This window comes from Castor canadensis, chromosome 1 (genome assembly GCF_047511655.1).
Source record: "Castor canadensis chromosome 1, mCasCan1.hap1v2, whole genome shotgun sequence".
In the NCBI taxonomy this organism is placed as follows: Eukaryota; Metazoa; Chordata; class Mammalia; order Rodentia; family Castoridae; genus Castor; species Castor canadensis.
The window spans coordinates 195,775,926-195,795,613 of NC_133386.1; the positions used below are offsets into that span (position 1 = coordinate 195,775,926).

The 19,688-nt window shown below is 36.7% G+C and overlaps 1 pseudogene; it reads right to left on the bottom strand.

Moving 5' to 3' along the window:
• Nucleotides 1-7,670: 7,670 nt before the first annotated feature.
• Nucleotides 7,671-18,600, bottom strand: LOC141419551 (olfactory receptor 5B3-like; annotated as a pseudogene).
• Between the last annotated feature and the right edge of the window lie 1,088 nt (nt 18,601-19,688).

Genomic DNA, 19,688 nt, shown 5'->3' on the forward strand with positions numbered 1-19,688 from the left:
AGATCAAGGGCAAACACAACAATGTGATTGGACTTTGAGCACATGATAAAAGTGAGAGCACTCAAGGGAGGGGTGAGGATAGGTAAGACACCTAAAAAACTAGCTAGCATTTGTTGCCCTTAACGCAGAGAAACTAAAGCAGATACCTTAAAAGCAACTGAGGCCAATAGGAAAAGGGGACCAGGAACTAGAGAAAAGGTTAGATCAAAAAGAATTAACCTAGAAGGTAACACACAAGCACAGGAAATCAATGTGAGTCAACTCCCTGTATAGCTATCCTTATCTCAACTAGCAAAAACCTTTGTTCCTTCCTATTAGTGCTTATACTCTCTGTACAACAAAATTAGAAATAAGGGCAAAATAGTTTCTGCTGGATATTGAGTGGGTAGTGGGGAGAGGAAGGGGGTGGAATGGGTGGTAAGGGAGGGGGTGGGGGCATGGGGGAGAAATGACCCAACCCTTGTATGCACATATGAATAATAAAAGAAAAAAAATTCAGGACAGTATTGTTATCATCAACACTTTAAAACTGACTGTGTTACAGCAGTTTTAAAATCAAAAAGACCTAAAAAAGAAGGGGGAAATTACATGTGTACTCCAGATTTGAATTTTTGTACACAAAATCTAAAACATCATATTGTGGTGTTTATTTCCGATAAGTTTGTTTTTACAGTTGTTTCTTCTGAGCCAAAGTCAATGCATAGCTTAGCAAGACCCACCAGCCAAATAACCTCCACCAACAACCCACCATTTAGCCAGAGCATCGTGTTTGACAGCTCAGCTCTCAACCTGTTCAATCATCCATTCCATTTTGGCTGCTGTCCTAATTAATGACTAATCTATAAAAAGGGGATAACAATACACACCTCACACTTGCCACATACATAATTATAAGGATTGAACCAGATCACACACATAGTACCTGGCATGGCAGATGCTTGGTAAATGTTTGCATTTTCAGATTCTCTGATTCCTGGACGTTCTATAAACTCTTATGATCTTTACTCTTGCATTTCCAAGGCTATTTAGAAATAAATAAGAACAAATTGAAATATCCTTCTATATGACCACATCTTCAACTAATATTGGCATTTTCCAAAAACTATGAAAAGAATTAGAGGCCTGAGTACCAGTTTGAGACTCTGGCTGATGGTCCCCCCATGCCACAGTGGATCAAGCCCAAACTTCCAAAGTCAGATGTGGTGGTACACATCTGTAACCCCAGCACTTGGGAGGCTGAGGTAAGAGGATAGTAAGTTTTAGGCCACTGAATTACATAACAAGACTCTTCATCAAAAGTAACAATAATAACAAAAACAAAATGATCAAGCTTCTTCTCTCACCATGGCCCATCTCTACCCAGAGGACACTGAGAAGATGAACATGTTAGAGAAGGACTAAAATAGTTCAAACGCTTTTACACTATTTTACTACAAATATATTTGTACTCCTGCATGATTTTGTTTCCTCCTTCCATTAGATTCTTAATATCCCACTTCAGGAAAAATCCCAAAATGTGTATTTCCAAACTTCCCTAAGCAGTAAGTATACTTGGGCTTCCTGGTCCTTTGTTCCTCTGTGTCTGTCTCTTCTCCTTTCTCCCATGACTCCACCCCCAGCTATATTTATCCCTCTACTAATTCTGTTAACTAAAACTATGTGACATGCTTTTAAATCAGCAGCCACTTCTAGAGTTCACAACCAATAAATTTTTCAGGGCAAGTACCATGACTTGCATTTGTTTGAAATACAGGTATTGTCATAGCTTTCTCAATAATCTTTGAATGAAATTTAATGCAATGCAGTCAAAATATATGACTAATGCCATTATTTTGACTCTGGGTGTTGTATAGGTGGCTCTCTGAATGGAGGGCCTTATCCAGACCATCTTGTTCTGGACAGAGTGGCCTTCTTTGTGCCACATGCAGACATGGGCTTGGGACAAGAGATGTGTAGCTTCAGCCAATGACCTAACTCTGTAATGATCAACAATGGCTGTTAACAAGAACAAACTGAAATTTGTAAACCTGCTACAAAGCATTAAAAACCTTCAGCATTGTTACTGTTACAAAAAAAAAAGAAAAAGAACCAATCAGAAAAATCTGGGAAACGAAGAACTTAGTAAACAAAATTTAAAATTCAGTTGAGAACCTCAACAATATATTAGATGAAGAATGAAGAATTTCCAAGCTTGAAGATAGAAATATCCCAATTAGACCATCACCACCAACAAAAACAAAAAAAAAGATGAAGTAAAAAATATTAGAAAGAATAAAGATAGTCACCAAAATTTGTGGGACACCATTAAAAAAATGCAAATTTTTAATGCTTAGAAGAAAAAGAAAGGGAGAAAATTATTAAAATCTCATTGAATGAAATAATAGCTAAATATTTCCATGATATTGAGAAAGACATGAATATTCAGGTTCAGAAAAGGTCCTTAAAGTGGCATATTATTATTGAACTTTTAAAAGTATAAGACAAAAAGAGGATTTTTAAATTAGCAAGAGAAAATTGTTAAATCACATTAAAGAAACTCCCATTAGTCTCACACCAGATTTATCAAAAGAAACCATATTTCTCAGGAGAAAATAGGAAGACATTTTCAAAATTTTGGAAGGAAAAAACTTCCAACCAAGAATTCTTTACCTAACAAAGCTATCCCTCAGCACTGAAGGGGAAATACTTTCCAAGATGAGCAAAAACTGAATTCATTGCCACCAGACCAAGTTTACAAAAGATGCTTATGGAGTCTTACATCTATAAGTGAAAAAAGATAACCACCATCATGTAAAAAGTATAACTCTCACTAGAACAGCAGACACACAAAAGAGAAAAAGAATCAGACCTTATCAACACTAAAAGGCACCAAACCACAATGAACAAGAGAGAAAACAGCAGCAGATAATTCAAAATGACAAAAAATTAACAAAATGAAGCACTAGGAGTAATTCTTTTCATATTAATATTAAACTCGAATGGAAGTGTATTAAATTCTCCCAATTAAAAAATATAGAGAAGCTGAATTGATAAAAAAAAAAAAGACCAAGCAATATACTATCTTAAAAAAACTATTTCACCAGTAAATATGTAGACTAAGAGAAAAAAGATGAAAAAAAGATAACCCATGCAAAGAAATATCAAGATATATTATAGGATTACAGTGACCGAAGCAACATAGTACTTGCATAAAAACCAACAAATAGCATACACCAGTAATCCTAGCACTCAGGAGGTGGAAGAAGGATCTCGAGTTCAAGGGCGGCCTGGGACTGCCCAGTAAAACCCTATCAAAACACACACAAACACACACACACACACACACACACCACAACCACCACCACCATCAATGGCAACAACAAAAGTAACAGACATGTGGGATTGTATTAAACTAAAAAGCTTCTGCATGGCAAAGGAAACAATCAACAGACTGAAGAGACAGCTTGCATGATAGAATAAAATATTTGTAATCTATTCATATGACAAGGGGTTGATACGCAGAGTAAATAAGGGATTCAACTCAATAACAAAAAACCAAATGATCCAATTAATAATGGACAAATGCTCTAAACAGACATTTTTCAAAAGAAAAAATACAAATGACAAATAAATATGCAAAAAAATGCTCGACATCACTAAACATCAGTGAAATGCATATCAAGACCCCAGTAATATATTGTCTCTCCCCAATCAGAATGGCTATTATCAAAAGAGCAAAAATAAATTCTGGCAAGGATATGGAGAAAGAGAACTCATGCACTGCTTGTGTAAATGTAAATTAGTATTGCCATTATGAATAACAATATGGACATTGCTCAAAAAGCTAAAAATATATGTGCAATATGATCCAGCTGTATAATTTCTGGGTATCTATCAAAAGAAAATAAAATCAGCATATCAAAGAGATACCTGCACTCACAGGTATATTGCAGCATTATTCCCATTGCCAAGATATGGAATCAACCTAGGTACCCATGAATGGGTAAAGAAAACATAGTATATTTACTTGATAGGATATTATTTAGCCTCAATAAGGAATGAAATCCTGACATTTGCAGCAAAATAGATGAACTGGAGGGCATTATGTTAAGGGCAGTCAGACAGACACAGAAAGACAAATAAAGTAAAATAGAGATTACTAGAGATCAGGAACGGTGGGGGTAAAATGGGTAGATGGGGGTTTACAACTTGTACCAAAGCACAGTAAAATAGATGGAAGTGCTATACAGCACACCCAATCACATTTTCTAGTGTATACCACATGAATCTGGGGGACTTTTCCACATATGGTACTCTGCCAGCTTAGTGGAGGGCCATTGCAGCAAGAGATCCTTTCCCTTTGACATCTGCTCCAGGTATTTCTCCAATGTAAGACTCAAGGTGTAACATAACCTTAATTTGGGATTTGGGATTTTATAGGTGATAATCTTGCCACTGGATAGTTGTCATTTGGTTTCCTGTGGGGGAAAGTGAGAGATATTTACTGATAGGTTGCAGGGAAGAGTAAAATGCAGAATAGGACATTTCAGTGAACATTCCATTCCAAAAAAATCAATTTGAACCATTATACATGCACAAAAATCCCTTCAGAAGAACTAAGGAAACTAGGTGAGAAATTATCAGACCAGGTTCCAGCATAATAATTAGAAAACACACACTAAAGAAGCCAAGAAGGACGTTTGTACGTTCATCATGTTACCGCTCCTTCAAACCAATGCAGCACATTACCTAGAGGAACACTGCCCACTTGGAAGTAAGGGAGAAAAACACAGCACTTCATTTTGGGCCCTAACATGGTGCTGTCACAGTTAAGCCCAGCATTGTGACATGCACTTCTAATCCTGACTCCAGATAAGTACTCATAGATTGAGCCTCAGATCCTCCTCAGAACCAGATGGGGATCCATAGCCCCTGTGAGGCATACTTGATCTGCAGTTCACATCACTGCTGGCCACCTAGTGTGACTTTTTGCTCCATATGCACCTCAATGACAGGCAAGCTTTAGCGATCTGAAGCTTCAAGGCTTCCTGTGTGCCTGAGTACTATAATATCCTCATTGGCCACAGGATTTTACCCAGCAATGCATCATCCATGGATGTCTTGGGCACAGGAGCTCCATGGCATTTTAGTGACCACTATAAACCCGCCCCTCTCCCCACACCAAGCACAGAGACCACACCAAACAGAATTCCTATATGGGTTCACTACTGATTGTATCCCCAGACTTATTTTAGTCTACAGAGAAGTCTTTTAATAATGTGTCAGAGGTCTTTCAGGTTCTGTTTGTACTATTTTTCTTATTATTGTATGAATGTTCTAATTCCTCTACCTTATCTTCATTTCCCTGATATTCTGTTTTCAATGTGATCCAATCTATTAGTGAGTTCTTCAACTGAATTTTTATTTAACTTATTGAGCTATTCACTTCCAAATTTTCAATTAACTTATTTTTAGGATTTCTGAATCTTTTATGAGTCTCTTTGATATCCTACATTGTCTTATGTATTTTATTCAGGTGCTTGTTTGTATTCTTTTTAAATTCATTCAGGTGCTGTGCTCTCTTTAATTTTGTGATCATTTCTATCATCATTGCAATTTCTTTGGGATTTAATCCACTTCACTTTTGACATTAGGAGGAGTTATGTTGCTTTATTTTTTTCTTACTTCTTGTGCTTCCATTTTGGACTTTATGCACCTATGGCCAAGTAATTAGTTGAAGGTCTTAATCACCTGTAGCCTTTCAGTTAAAGAGGTCTTAATGTTCAGGAAGGACTTTCAGTGGTAGGGTTAAGGTTCTCATTACTGGTCGGGTATATGTCAGTAACCAAACACCTCCACATGTTCTGAGTATGACTGATCAAGGTCTCTTATCAGATCAGGGATTCCTTCATTTTAGAAGCATCCCTTCCTTCTGCACTGGAGTGACTGTAGGCTGAAAGAGGGTTTGCAGTCTATGGGCTGGGCAGGTTTCCTCAACCCCCCCATTTTGAGCCCCCAGGGGCAACAAGCATCCACACCCCAAAGTGCATCAAAGAGTGGGGGAAACAAACAAAGCACTGAGTGCTACATCCAAGGGTAAAAGCCAAGGGAGCCTAGCACTCTGCCTGCTGGTTTCTGCATTTCTAGACCCCATCTAGTTAAGCACTTGTGAAAGGGAGGAGGTTGGGGTAACTGAGTGATCCATGAAGCCTGGGATCAAACCACATGCAAACAGAAAGGTAGCCATGGAGGCCACAAATTCTGTCAGTTATGGGATCAGAGCTCTGTGTCCTCAGGGGATGGGGCTCATTCCTTGCCATAGAAGATGGGGCAACTGACCATCATGCCTGTTACTCCCCAAGTTCCCTGCTGCATAAACTTCCCAGCAGGTTTATGCCAGAACCTCCCCATCTCCACAATCACCTCTTGTGACCACATCCTACACAGATACTGCCAAAGTGTCTCCAAGCTCTCTGGACTATAATTGTTCCTTGTTTTCAGATCCTCAGAGTAGCTCAGTCTCAAATAATGGACCTCTCTCTCAAGATGGCATCTGCCTATCACTCTCTGAGATATGGGGAGTGACATAATGTCTTTCTTCTTCAGTACTAGTATGTGACACAGGAGGAATCACTGTCACACCAAAGCACTGCACTTAAGTTAAGGCTTGTGGAAACTGTGGGCTCATCTGGTGGCTAGGTATGTCAGTCTATTGCTGTCAGGTTTGTCTGGCTTACCTTGTGGATTTTGGTTTGGTTTCTGCTTCTTCCCAGGGAAGCAGGGTTGGAGCTGCAGACTATTTCATACTTTTCTCTGCAGTTTCTCCATGTTTTTCAGCTTTCCTGTTTGATCTTACATTATTTCCAATACTCTTCCTGTCATTCTCTCTTTGGAGTAAAGTCTCTCTTTTGTTATATTAATTCTTATCCACCCAAAGCACTTTGAAATAGTGTGAATATTGATAGTCATATATTAATAAATTTAAGATGCCTGTATTTTCATCCATTTATGTTAGACCCTGGCTATTTTATCCTTTTGAAATGTGTAATGTGGAAATAAAGGTTCTACAAAATGACTCAGTAAAGATAGAAATATAACTCATTTAAAATACATTATATCTCTCAATAAAATATGCCAACTATATAAATCATCCTTACATTTAAACATTTTCACTTCTACCTCAAACTAGAACACTTAGAACAGTTATTCAACTAAAGAAAAAAGTAACATTTGTCACATATTGATTTTCTAATACCATACTTATTTGAACTCTTTTCATTAAACACTAGCAGCATCCCATTTACTTCTGGATAGTTTTCCACTCCCATGTGTATGTACTCACGTGGTTCACAAGCAAGCGTGTCTGATCATAGGTTTGTTTTGCCCCACTTTACAGGTATCCTATTAGTGGCATACAGTAGACAAAATGCATGCAGAAAGTGAATAAATCAAGTCTCCTTAGTCAGCATTGCACCAAGCATCACCACACATGTCTTACTTCCCTTTATCCATTCTAATTCAGGTATTTCATCACCAACAGTGCTTCCTCTTTGTAAAAAACAGACATTTGAAGAAGGAAGGATATTAATTCTGGAATTTAATTTCAACGCAGGCTTTATAATGCTATCAGGTACCTACAAAAGATCAGAGATGAATGGAACTAGTTATTAGGCACCATGCAATGTTAAAAATCAAACTTCTAGTGGATATGTTGCCTTTTCTACAACCTTCTTGAATGTACTTTTCACCCCTTTGTTCCTCAAGCTATAAACCATAAGGATCAACATGGGATGATCATAGCATAAAACACAGACACAATTTTGTCTGTGTTCATGGAATGACTAGAGCTAGACTGTAAATACATGAAGATAATAGTTCCATAGAAAATGAAAACTGCAGTGAAGTGAGAAACACAGGTAGATAAACCCTTCTGGTGTCCTGCAGCTGAACACATCTCTAAGATGGTGATAAAAATGAACATGTAGGATATCAAAATAACAAAGAGAGCAAAAAAGACAATAAAGCTTGCTTCATAAGCAAGAACCATTTTACTAATATGTCTGTCAGAGCAAGAGAGAACCATGACTCTGGAATATCACAGAAAAAGTTATGGAACACATTGGACTTGAAGAAGGAGAGACTGAGTGTGTCCCTAATGTGGATGGAGGAATTCAGAAAACCACAGACATAGTAGCCTATGGCCAGATGTTCACACATACTTGTTGTCATGGTGGCTGTATAATGTAAAGGCTTACACACTGCTGTGTAGCGGTCATAGACCATTAGGGCCAGTATGTAATTTTCCACAGTAGCAAAGGCTACAAAAAAGAACATCTGAGCAGCACAAGCATTATAGGTCATGACCTTGTCTCCTATAAGGAGCCCAGCCATGACTTTTGGAATGACAGCTGAAGAGTAACAAAAATTCCCCAGAGACAGGTTGCAAAAGAAAAAATACATAGGAGTGTGGAGACAAGAGTCCAGGACAATCAAAAGAATCATCCCCAGAGTGATGGTGTAGATGAGGAGGAGGGTGATAAAGAGGGGAACCTGCAGATCTGGGTCATTTGTCAGTCCCAGCAGGATGAACTGTGTCATGTCTTTCATATTCTCCTTTATTGTTTTCAGAGAGTCACTAGATACTCTGTATCCATGAGAAAAAAATGGATAGAATGATAGGAAATTGAACTGAAATTATAATGTACAATTGCAAGGTATAGTCTTTCATTAAGCAATACCACAATGTTAAATTTTAATGACTTGTCTAACAAAACAATTCTGGAATTAATAAACCAGCCACTTCATCTTCTCCTATTGCAGTACATTTACAGATGTCTGTGTGTTTAACTTGCCAAGAACTGCTATAGGCACTTTGACAACTATATTCCATAATTTGTCAATAAATCTATAAATTTATATAGTAGTTACTTCTATTTAGATGAGACAAAAAAGGCTTAGTAACATACTTATGTTTACAAAAAATATGAGTTGGAATTCCAAACTTTGCTCCCAGACAGTTACCAAGTTTAATGGTTTAACCCAAATTTAAATCAAGTTGTAATTTATAATTACTGTCTTTATTAGTCAAAACTCAGTGTTTTGTGGTTGACAATAAATTAGCTGAGAGACATACGCACAGTAGATACAATGAAATGAGCTGGGCAGAAGGGTCCTATATGACCATCAGAGATGGTCATCACTGTCACAGATACTGAGGACTCAAAGATCATAGTTTGTGGCTCATCTACAGTCTGAAGATCTGTATTTCTGGAAAGTCTATATTTAAAATTTTACTTGAATCTTTTCTAACACACCAAATGTTCTTTCAAATCTTTTCATTTGAATTTTAAGCCTTTAAAAGCAAATCCAGGGAGAAACAAGGAGGGTTCTCATGGAGCCAGATGCCAGCACCTAACCTGCTTGGGAGAAGCAGACCACCAGTTTACTGTTGATTAGTACACTATCTCTCCCTGTTTATATCTTTGGCACGTTTTTTTGTTTGTTTTGTTTTTTTTACTTGTTTGCTTATTTGTTTTTCCCTTTTTCTTTACCATGCTGTCTTTCCCTCTCCTCTCACCCTTCCATTCTAAATATCACCATTGTTATTATTACAAGCTAGAAAATACTTAATTGCATAGAGTACAGGGACAGTACAATACCAAGGGCAATGATGGAAAGGCAGAAAAAACAGGGAAACCAGTTTCCCCACAGTAAAAAATTAGTACAGGAACCAGAGGGAAATGAAGAAAACAGATACTCAGACCCAGACTCCAAAAAATTAAGATAAACTATACCAAAGAACCCAATGAAGCCCACAAGAATAATCTGAAAGATGAAATCCACCAAGTAATCAATGAGAATTTTATAGAGATGATACTGGATATGGTCAACCAAAATGTACAGGAGACCCTCAAGAAATTCCAAGAAAACAAAAATAGAGAATTTGAAAAACCACAAGAAGAAATAAAAGAAACCATAGAAGCACTGTATAAACACCAAAGTGAAACAAAGGACACGACTAATAAAGAGGTAAATGAACTCAGGACAAAAATAGACAATATTAAAGAGGAAGTGACTCAGGATATGGAAAACCTCAGAAAAAAGAATGAAACAGAATTGCAAAACAAAATGGAAGGCCAATCCAGCAGAATAGAACAAGCAGAAGACAGAATCTCAGAACTTAAGGATGAAATGGTAATTAAAGGAAAAACTGAAGAACTATTTCAAGACCTATGAAAAGAAAATGCAAAAACTCACTGACTCCATCAAAAGACCAAACCTGAGAATCATGGGCATTGAAGAAGAAGAAGAGGTGCAAGCAAAGGGAATGTGTAATATATTCAACAAAATAATTACAGGAAATTTCCCAAATCTAGAAAAATCTATGCCCATACACATGCAAGAGGCTTCCAGAACACCAAAGAGACCAGACCAAATAGAACTACCCCACAGAATATTATCATTGAAATAACAAATACAGAAACTTGAGAAAGAATATTGAAGACTGTAAGAGAGAAAAAACAAATGACAAAGAAAGGTAAACCCATCAAAATCACAGCAGATTTCTCAACAGAAACATTAAAAGCAAGAAGAGTGTGGGGCGAGATCTTCCAGGCACTGAATGAAAATAACTTCAACCCTAGGATACTCTACTCAGCAAAACTATCATTCAAAACAGATGGAGCAATAAAAGTCTTCCATGATAAGCAGAAACTAAAACAACATGTGACCACAAAGCCATCACTACAAAACATTCTTCATGGGATTCTGCACACAGAAAGTGAAACCCAACATAACCATGAAAGGGCAGGCAGCACCAAACCACAGGAAAAGAAAAAGGAAGAAAGTAGAGTAACCTCAACTTAGGTACACACAATCAAACCCTCAAACAACTAAGACAACTAAATGACAGGAATCACCACATACCTATCAGTACTAACACTTAATGATAACGGACTTAATTCACCCATCAAAAGGCACCATTTGATGAAATGGATTAAAAAGGAAGATCCAACAATTTATTGCTTACAGGAGACCCACCTCACCAACAGAAATAAGCATAGGCTTAGGATGAATGGCTGGAAGAATATTTACCAAGCCAACGGCCCCTGAAAAAAGGCAAAAGTAGCAATACTTGTCTCTGACAAAGTAGACTTCAAACCTACATTGATCAAATGAGATAAAGAAGGACATTCCATAGTAATAAAAAGGAAAATAGACCAAAAGGAAATAACAATTATCAACCTATATGCACCCAATGTAAATTTCATCAAACATACCCTGAAAGACCTAAAAGCATATATCAGCTCCAACACAGTGGTAGTGGGAGACTTCAACACCCCATTATCAACAATAGATAGGTCATCCAAACAAAAAATCGATTAAGAAATCCCAGATCTAAAATATACCATAGATCAAATGGACCTAGTTGATGTCTACAGAACATTCCATCCAACTTCTACACAATATTTTTTTTTGTGATGCATTTTTTTTCATTTTTCTTTTATTATTCATATGTGCATACAAGGCTTGGTTCATTCTCCCCCCTGCCCCCACCCCCTCCCTTACCACCCACTCCACCCCCTCCCGCTCCCCCCCTCAATACCCAGCAGAAACTATTTTGCCCTTATCTCTAATTTTGTTGTAGAGAGAGTATAAGCAATAATAGGAAGGAACAAGGGGTTTTGCTGGTTGAGATAAGGATAGCTATACAGGGCATTGACTCACATTGATTTCCTGTGCGCAACTTCTACACAATATACATTCTTTCAGCAGCCCATGGAACCTTCTCCAAAATAGATCATATCCTAGGGCACAAAGCAAGCTTCAGCAAATATAAGAAAATAGAAATTATGCCATGCAGTGTATCTGATCACAATGCAATAAAACTAGAACTCAACAACAAAAAATAAAGACAGAAAACATGCAAACAGCTGGAAATTGAATAACTCATTGCTTAATGAACAATGGGTCATTGATGAAATAAAAGAGGAAATTAAAAGTTCCTGGAAGTCAATGAAAATGAAAACATAACCTACTGGAACCTATGGGATACAGCAAAGGCAGTCCTGAGAGGAAAGTTTATAGCCATGAGTGCATATATTAAAAAGACTGAAAGATCTCAAATTGATGACCTAATGATACATCTCAAACTCCTAGAAAAGCAAGAACAAGCAAATCCCAAAACAAATAGGAGAGAAATAATAAAAATAAGACCTGAAATCAATGAAATAGAAACAAAAAAAAATACAAAGAATTAATGAAGCAAAAAGTTGGTTCTTTGAAAAAATAAACAAGATTGACAGACCCCTGGCAAACCTGACTAAACTGAGGAGAGAAAAAACCCAAATTAGTAGAATCAGGAATGCAAAAGAGGAGATAACAACAAACACCATGGAAGTCCAGGAAATCATCAGACACTACTTTGAGAACCTGTATTCAAATAAATTTGAAAATCTTAAAGAAATGGACAGATTTCTAGATACATATGACCATCCAAAACTGAACCAAGAGGGTATTAATCACCTGAATAGATCTATAACACAAAATGAAATTGAAGCATCAATCAAGAGTCTCCCGATTCTCTGCTGAATTCTATCAGACCTTTAAAGAAGAACTGACACCAACCCTCCTTAAACTGTTCCACGAAATAGAAAGGGAAGGAAAACTGCCTAACACATTTTATGAAGCCAGTATTACACTTATCCCAAAACCAGGGATAAGACACCTCCATAAAGGAGAACTATAGGCCAATCTCCTTAATGAACACTGATGCAAAAATCCTCAATAAAATAATGGCAAACCGAATTCAACAACACATCTAAAAGATCATTCACCACAACCAAGTAGGCTTCATCCCAGGAATGCAGGGGTGGTTCAACATATGAAAATCAATAAACGTAATAAACCACATTAACAGAAGCAAAGACTTAAACCACTTGACCATCTCAACAGATGCAGAAAAAGCCTTTGATAAGATCCAACACCATTTCACCATAAAAGCTCTAAGAAAACTAGGAACAGAAGGAAAGTACCTCAACATCATGAAAGCTACATATGACAAACCTACAGCCAGCATTATACTTAATGGCGAAAACTGAAACCATTCCTTCTAACATCAGGAACTAGACAAGAATACCCACTATCTCCACTTCTATTCAACATAGCACTGGAATTCTTAGCCAGAGCAATTAGGCAAGAAGAAGGAATAAAAGGAATACAAATAGATAAAGAAACTGTCAAAATATCCCTATTTGCAGACAATATTATCCTATACCTTAAAGACCCAAAAAGCTCTATTCAAAAGCTCATAGACACCATCAATAGCTATAACAAGGTAGCAGGATATAAAATCAACATAGAAAAATCATTAGCATTTCTATACACTAATAACAAACAAACTGAGAAAGAATATATGAAAAGAATTCCATTTACAATAGCCTCAAAAAAAATCAAATACCTAGGTGTAAACTTAACAAAGGACATGAATGACCGCTACAAGGAAAACTATAAACTTCTGAAGAAAGAGATCAAGGAAGGCTATAGAAGTGGAGAGATCTCCCATGCTCATGGATTGGTAGAATCAACATAGTAAAAATGTCTGTAGTTCCAAAAGTAATCTACATGTTTAATGCAATTCCTATCAAAATCCTAATGACATTCATCAAAGAGATTGAAAAATTTACCATTAAATTTATATGGAAGCACAAGAGGCCACAAATAGTCAAGTCAATACTCAGTCAAAAGAACAACTCTGGAGGTACCATGATGTCCGACTTCAAACTATATTACAAAGCAATAACAATAAAAACAGCATGGTACTGGCACAAAAACAGACATGAAGACCGGTGGAACAGAACAGAGGACGCAGGTATGAAGCCACACAACTATAACCAACTTGTCTTTGACAAAGGTGCTAAAAATATATGATGGAGAAATAGCAGCCTCTTCAACAAAAACTGCTGGGAAAACTGGTTAGCAGTCTGCAAAAAACTGAAACTAGATCCATGTTTATCATCCTATCCCAATATTAACTCGAAATGGATCAAGGATCTTAATATCAGACCACAAACTCTAAAGTTGGTACAGGAAAGAGTAGGAAATACCTTGGAGTTAGTAGGTATAGGCAAGAATTTTCTCAACGAAACCCCAGCAGCACAGCAACTAAGAGATAGCATAGATAAATGGGACCTCATAAAGCTAAAAAGCTTCTGTTCATCAAAAGAAATGGTCTCTAAACTGAAGAGAACACCCACAGAGTGGGAGAAAATATTTGCCAACTATACATCAGACAAAGGACTGATAACCAGAATATATAGGGAACTTAAAAAACTAAATTCTCCCAAAACTAATGAACCAATAAAGAAATGGGCAAGTGAACTAAACAGAACTTTCTCAAAAGAAGAAATTCAAATGGCCAAAAAACACATGAAAAAATGCTCACCATCCCTAGCAATAAAGGAAATGGAAATTAAAACCATGCTAAGATTCCACCTCACCCCTGTTAGAATAGCCATCATTAGCAACACCACCACCAACAGGTGTTGGCAAGGATGCGGGGAAAAAGGAACCCTCTTACACTGTTGGTGGGAATGTAAACTAGTACAACCACTCTGGAAAAAAATTTGGAGGCTACTTAAAAAGCTAAACATTGATCTACCATTTGATCCAGCAATACCACTCTTGGGGATATACCCAAAAGACTGTGACACAGGTTGCTCCAGAGGCACCTGCACACCCATGTTTATTGCAGCACTATTCACAATAGCAAAGTTATGGAAACAGCCAAGATGCCCCATCACTGACGAATGGATTAAGAAAATATGGTATCTATACACAATGGAATTTTATGCAGCCATGAAGAAGAACGAAATGTTATTATTCACTGGTAAATGGATGGAATTGGAGAACATCATTCTGAGTGAGCTTAGCCTGGCCCAAAAGACCAAAAATCGTATGTTCTCCCTCATATGTGGACATTAGATCAAGGGCAAACACAACAAGGGGATTGGACTTTGAGCACATGATAAAAGCTAGAGCACACAAGGGAGGGGTGAGGATAGGTAAGACACCTAAAAAACTAGCTAGCATTTGTTTCCCTTAACGCAGAGAAACTAAAGCAGATACCTTAAAAGCAACTGAGGCCAATAGGAAAAGGGGACCAGGAACTAGAGAAAAGGTTAGATCAAAAAGAATTAACCTAGAAGGTAACACCCATGCACAGGAAATCAATGTGAGTCAATGCCCTGTATAGCTATCCTTATCTCAACCAGCAAAAACCCTTGTTCCTTCCTATTATAGCTTATACTGTCTCTACAACAAAATTAGAAATAAGGGCAAAATAGTTTCTGCTGGGTATTGAGGGGGTGGGGGGAGAGGGAGGGGGCGGAGTGGGTGGTAAGGGAGGGGGGGAGAAATGACCCAAGCCTTGTATGCACATATGAATAATAAAAGAAAAAAAAACCCAAAAGACTGTGATCCTAAAGTCAATTTTAAATAAATTACAACATACTGAAAAAAAGAAAAAGATTTTGCTCAAAAACATAATGTAAAGTTTCTCATTTGTAATTTTCATATGGGATAAATGTTGAAATAATATTTTGGATATATGTATTAAAAATACTATGTAATTGAGATAAATATCACTTGTTTCTTGTATTTCTTAATATATCTATTAGAAAAATTATTTTATTTATTTATTATATTTTTTTACATTTATTTACATATGTATACATTATTTGGGCCACCTCCCCGCCCCCCACCTCCAGGCAGAACCCTTTGGCCTTCTTGTCTCCAATTTTGTTGAAGAAAAAAATGTAAATGATTTTCAGAAAAGCATGGCGTTTTTGCTATTTGAGATGAAGACAGCTATGTAGGGATATTCCTTGTGTTACTTCCATGCACATGTGTATTATGACCCACATTGGTTCATCTCTACCAGACCTCTTCACTACTTCCTGTCACCTTCCCAAAGCAGCCTCTGCCAGTTTAAGATTACTATATTCACTCCTCTACGGTGAGCACATCAACCACATTCAAGTTTTAGGTTTCCTTCCCTTTCCCTATTCCTTCTGTGCACAATCTCCCCTTAGTGTGTGACCCATATCCAATAATATTACTGCATTTGTTTTTTGGGTCTATAATCCGCATATGAGGGAGATATGACTTTTGGCCTTCTGAGCCTGACTAACTTCGCTTAAGACGATGTTCTCCAGTTCCATCCATTTACCTGAGAATGACAAAATTTAATTCTTCTTTGTGGCTGAATAAGATTCCATTTTGTATAAATACCACATTTTCCTAATTCATTTGTCGGTAGTGGGGCATCTTGGCTGTTCCCATAGCTATTGTGAATAGCACTGCAATAAACATGGCTGTGCAGGTGCCTTTGGAATAACCTGAGTCGCATCCCTTGGGTACATCCCTAGGAGTGCTATTGCTGGGTCATACAGCAGATCTATGTTTAGTTTTTCAAGAAGCCTCTATGTTGGCTTCTACTTTGTATTCAGAATAGATAAATTTATATCAGATTAGTTGTTTTCAGGTACCAAGGGAAAGAGGTAATAGAGGATTACTGCTTAATGTGTAAAGCTCTCCTTTAAGGATAATGAAGATGCTTTAGACTGGATAGATGTGACCATTGCACATCATGGTGACTAAATGTCACTGCATTATATGCCTTAGTGAATTTTATATCAATTTTAAAAGATAGGCAGAGGGAGATTAGAGAGAGATACAAAAAAGATATAACAATGTGACCATAGTGACAGAGACACGACTTACACAACATATGCAAAGGAATGCTGACAACCACCTCAAATTGAAGGACCAATTATGTCTAAAAAGCCTCTAGGGGGATCATAGCCTCTGATTCTTTGATTTTTCTCCCACTCAAACTGATTTTGGACTTGTGGTCTCCAGAACTTGACCTATATCAAAAAGCTGGATTGGAATGAAACTCAAATTGCGTGTGTGTTTAATGAATTTTTATTATGGTAAAATAATTGTTATATAAAATTTGTCATTTTAAGTGTACTGCTCAATGGTATAGACACAATCCCATTGTGGTGAATAGGTTTTATATATTACTGAGCATGAAGATTGTGCATTATATTAGACACTTAAAGTGCAGCATGTTTGGTACTGATAGATAGGTGTTATCCAATGCAGGCATTTAAATAATTAATATAATAACAAGTATGAAGCAATTTTCTAATTAAATCATATAGTAAACTTACACATAATTGTTCAAGCTGAGTGAGAATGTAGATAAAAATATCTCAGTAAAGTAAAAAATTAGTTGTGCCTTTTGAATACCTTTATATACAGGTTTATTATGGGTATATACTGTAATTCAAGGATTTAGCCTATTATATAATTGGGCTTAAGACTTAATTTGTTCATTCGTTTTACAAATAGTTACTGAGAATCTATGAATCTGACACTCAATATTCCACTGAAGATCATGTTGTCAACAAAATAGATAAAGTCACTGCCCTTGAGTTTACAATCTACTTGGGGAAGACTGATAATAAATAAATGAGCAAATATTCAGTAGGGGAGTCTTGATAGGGTTCTGAAGAATAACAGAATGAGTGGAGGTACACGTGGAGAATGACTATTGTCTGTGATGTTCAGAGAATGACAAAGATAGGGTAATATTTCAGGAAGAGCTAAGTGGAGTGAGAAACAGTCCACCAACAGGGAACAGCAAGTACAAAGGTCTTGATGCAGGAGTGTCCTTGGAGTTATGAAGAACCATCAGGGAGATTCATGTGAACAAAGTATGGCAAAAGACTGGGGTACTAACATGTGATAGTGCAGCACAACTGATGTGTGAGGAAAGGAGCATCACTTAGCGTGGGACTCATCTGCAAAGAGAAAACATACACAGCATTATTGATAAACTCAGGACATTTTAAATAGAATGAGAACTGAGTCATCACATGCACATAAACTGAAAATGCTTTTATTTTTAAGTATGTTAATCTCCATAAATGCATCCAACAAACACAAGTTTTCATGTAAAAGTATATAATTTTTTCTTCAATTTAGTTTCTTATAAGTTATTCAATTAAAGAGATATTAGACAATTTTTTGTAATATTGAATACCCCAATTAATTATTTTTAATTATTTCTGTCAAAAATTAGCCACCCTCATGTGTTAATGGTCTTGTTTATGACTTTTTACACAAAGGTTTACACTGTCACATGGTAAAAAAAAAAGTGAAACAAGCGAATAAGTCAATATCATTAGAATGGCTTTGGCAAGAAGGACCCAGAACTTGTTATGCCTCACAGAACTATCCTCATTTGAGTATTATACTTCTGAACATGCTTTCTTCAGAAGACTTTTGAAGAGGCAAGATTATCACCACAGAAATTTAAAAGCATTGTGAGACTTGAAATGTGACTTATTTAATGAGTAAGTTCAAGAAGTAATGAAATAAAATGATCTGCATTCCACTGTGTTATAATCATAATTCTAGAGGGAATTTTACCTTTTCAACATCCATCATAAATGCACTTTTGACCCTTCTGTCCCTCAGGCTGTAGACCACAAGTTTCATCATGGGTATGATCACAGTGTAGAACACAGATGCAATTTTGTCTGTGTCCATGGAATGAGTGCAGTTGGGCTGTAAATACATGAGGATAACTTCAGTTCCATAAAATTAGGGAACAATGAAGTGAGAACCACAAAAAAATAAAGCTGTTTGGTATCTCCCATCAGAGTGCATCTTCAAAACATTCAAATAAATAGGAAAACAAGATAATAAGAAATGCAAAAAGGCACTAAAACTTGATGTAAGACCAGAATCATCTCACTAATGTGTTTATCAGAGCAGGTCAAAGTTATGACTGAAGAAATATCATAGAAAAAGTGATGGCTGAATAACAAAAGTCTACCCAAAACAAGTTACTGAGGAAAAACTGCATGGGAGTATGAAGTTCAGAAGGATCACCATGGTCATTCCTGGGTTTTCAGTCTCAGTGATGAGGTAGATGAGTGTGAATACTACAAACTTTGGGGGGACCTGAATTCTGAGTCATTGGTTAATCCTAGATGAGTTCACTCACTCTGTATTATTCCTCATGGATAATGTTTTAGGATCACACAATGCTAGGTAAGTAAATGAACAGAGAGGTGAAGAAAAAGGATTTGTACAGAAATTGAAATGGTAAGCAATAGTTTACTAGAGGAACAACTCGTTTCAGTATTCTCTATTTCTAAAACATAGGCATGACAACACAATTTAGTAGATAACTTACTAAATTGTAACAAGAAAACTCTTTGTGGAGCGTCATTCAATTTTAAAATTTTGTGTAGGAGTAAATTGAGTCACAGGAAGAAGACAATGAGTTGTTCAAGGTCACTTGCCTAGAGTACATCTATCTCCCAAATAAGATCTTGTAAGTTCTCATGGCTTTCACTCCTACAGGTTGTATGCCAGATGCATTGCATGCTGTGTTCACTTAATCCTCTCATCAACCCATTAAATTGACTCATCATTCTGCCCAGTTGTATATGAAGTAATTTGGTAACAAAGAATTTTGAATAATTTATTCTGAATTGCACAGACATTACTAGATTCAAGCTTTAGACTTAGTCAAGTGTTTCCCAATCTAAATTCTGTTAGTGAATTTGAAATGATGTTCAATTTAATTATTGTGTCTCTTATACCAAGCAATTCACAAATAAATGCCT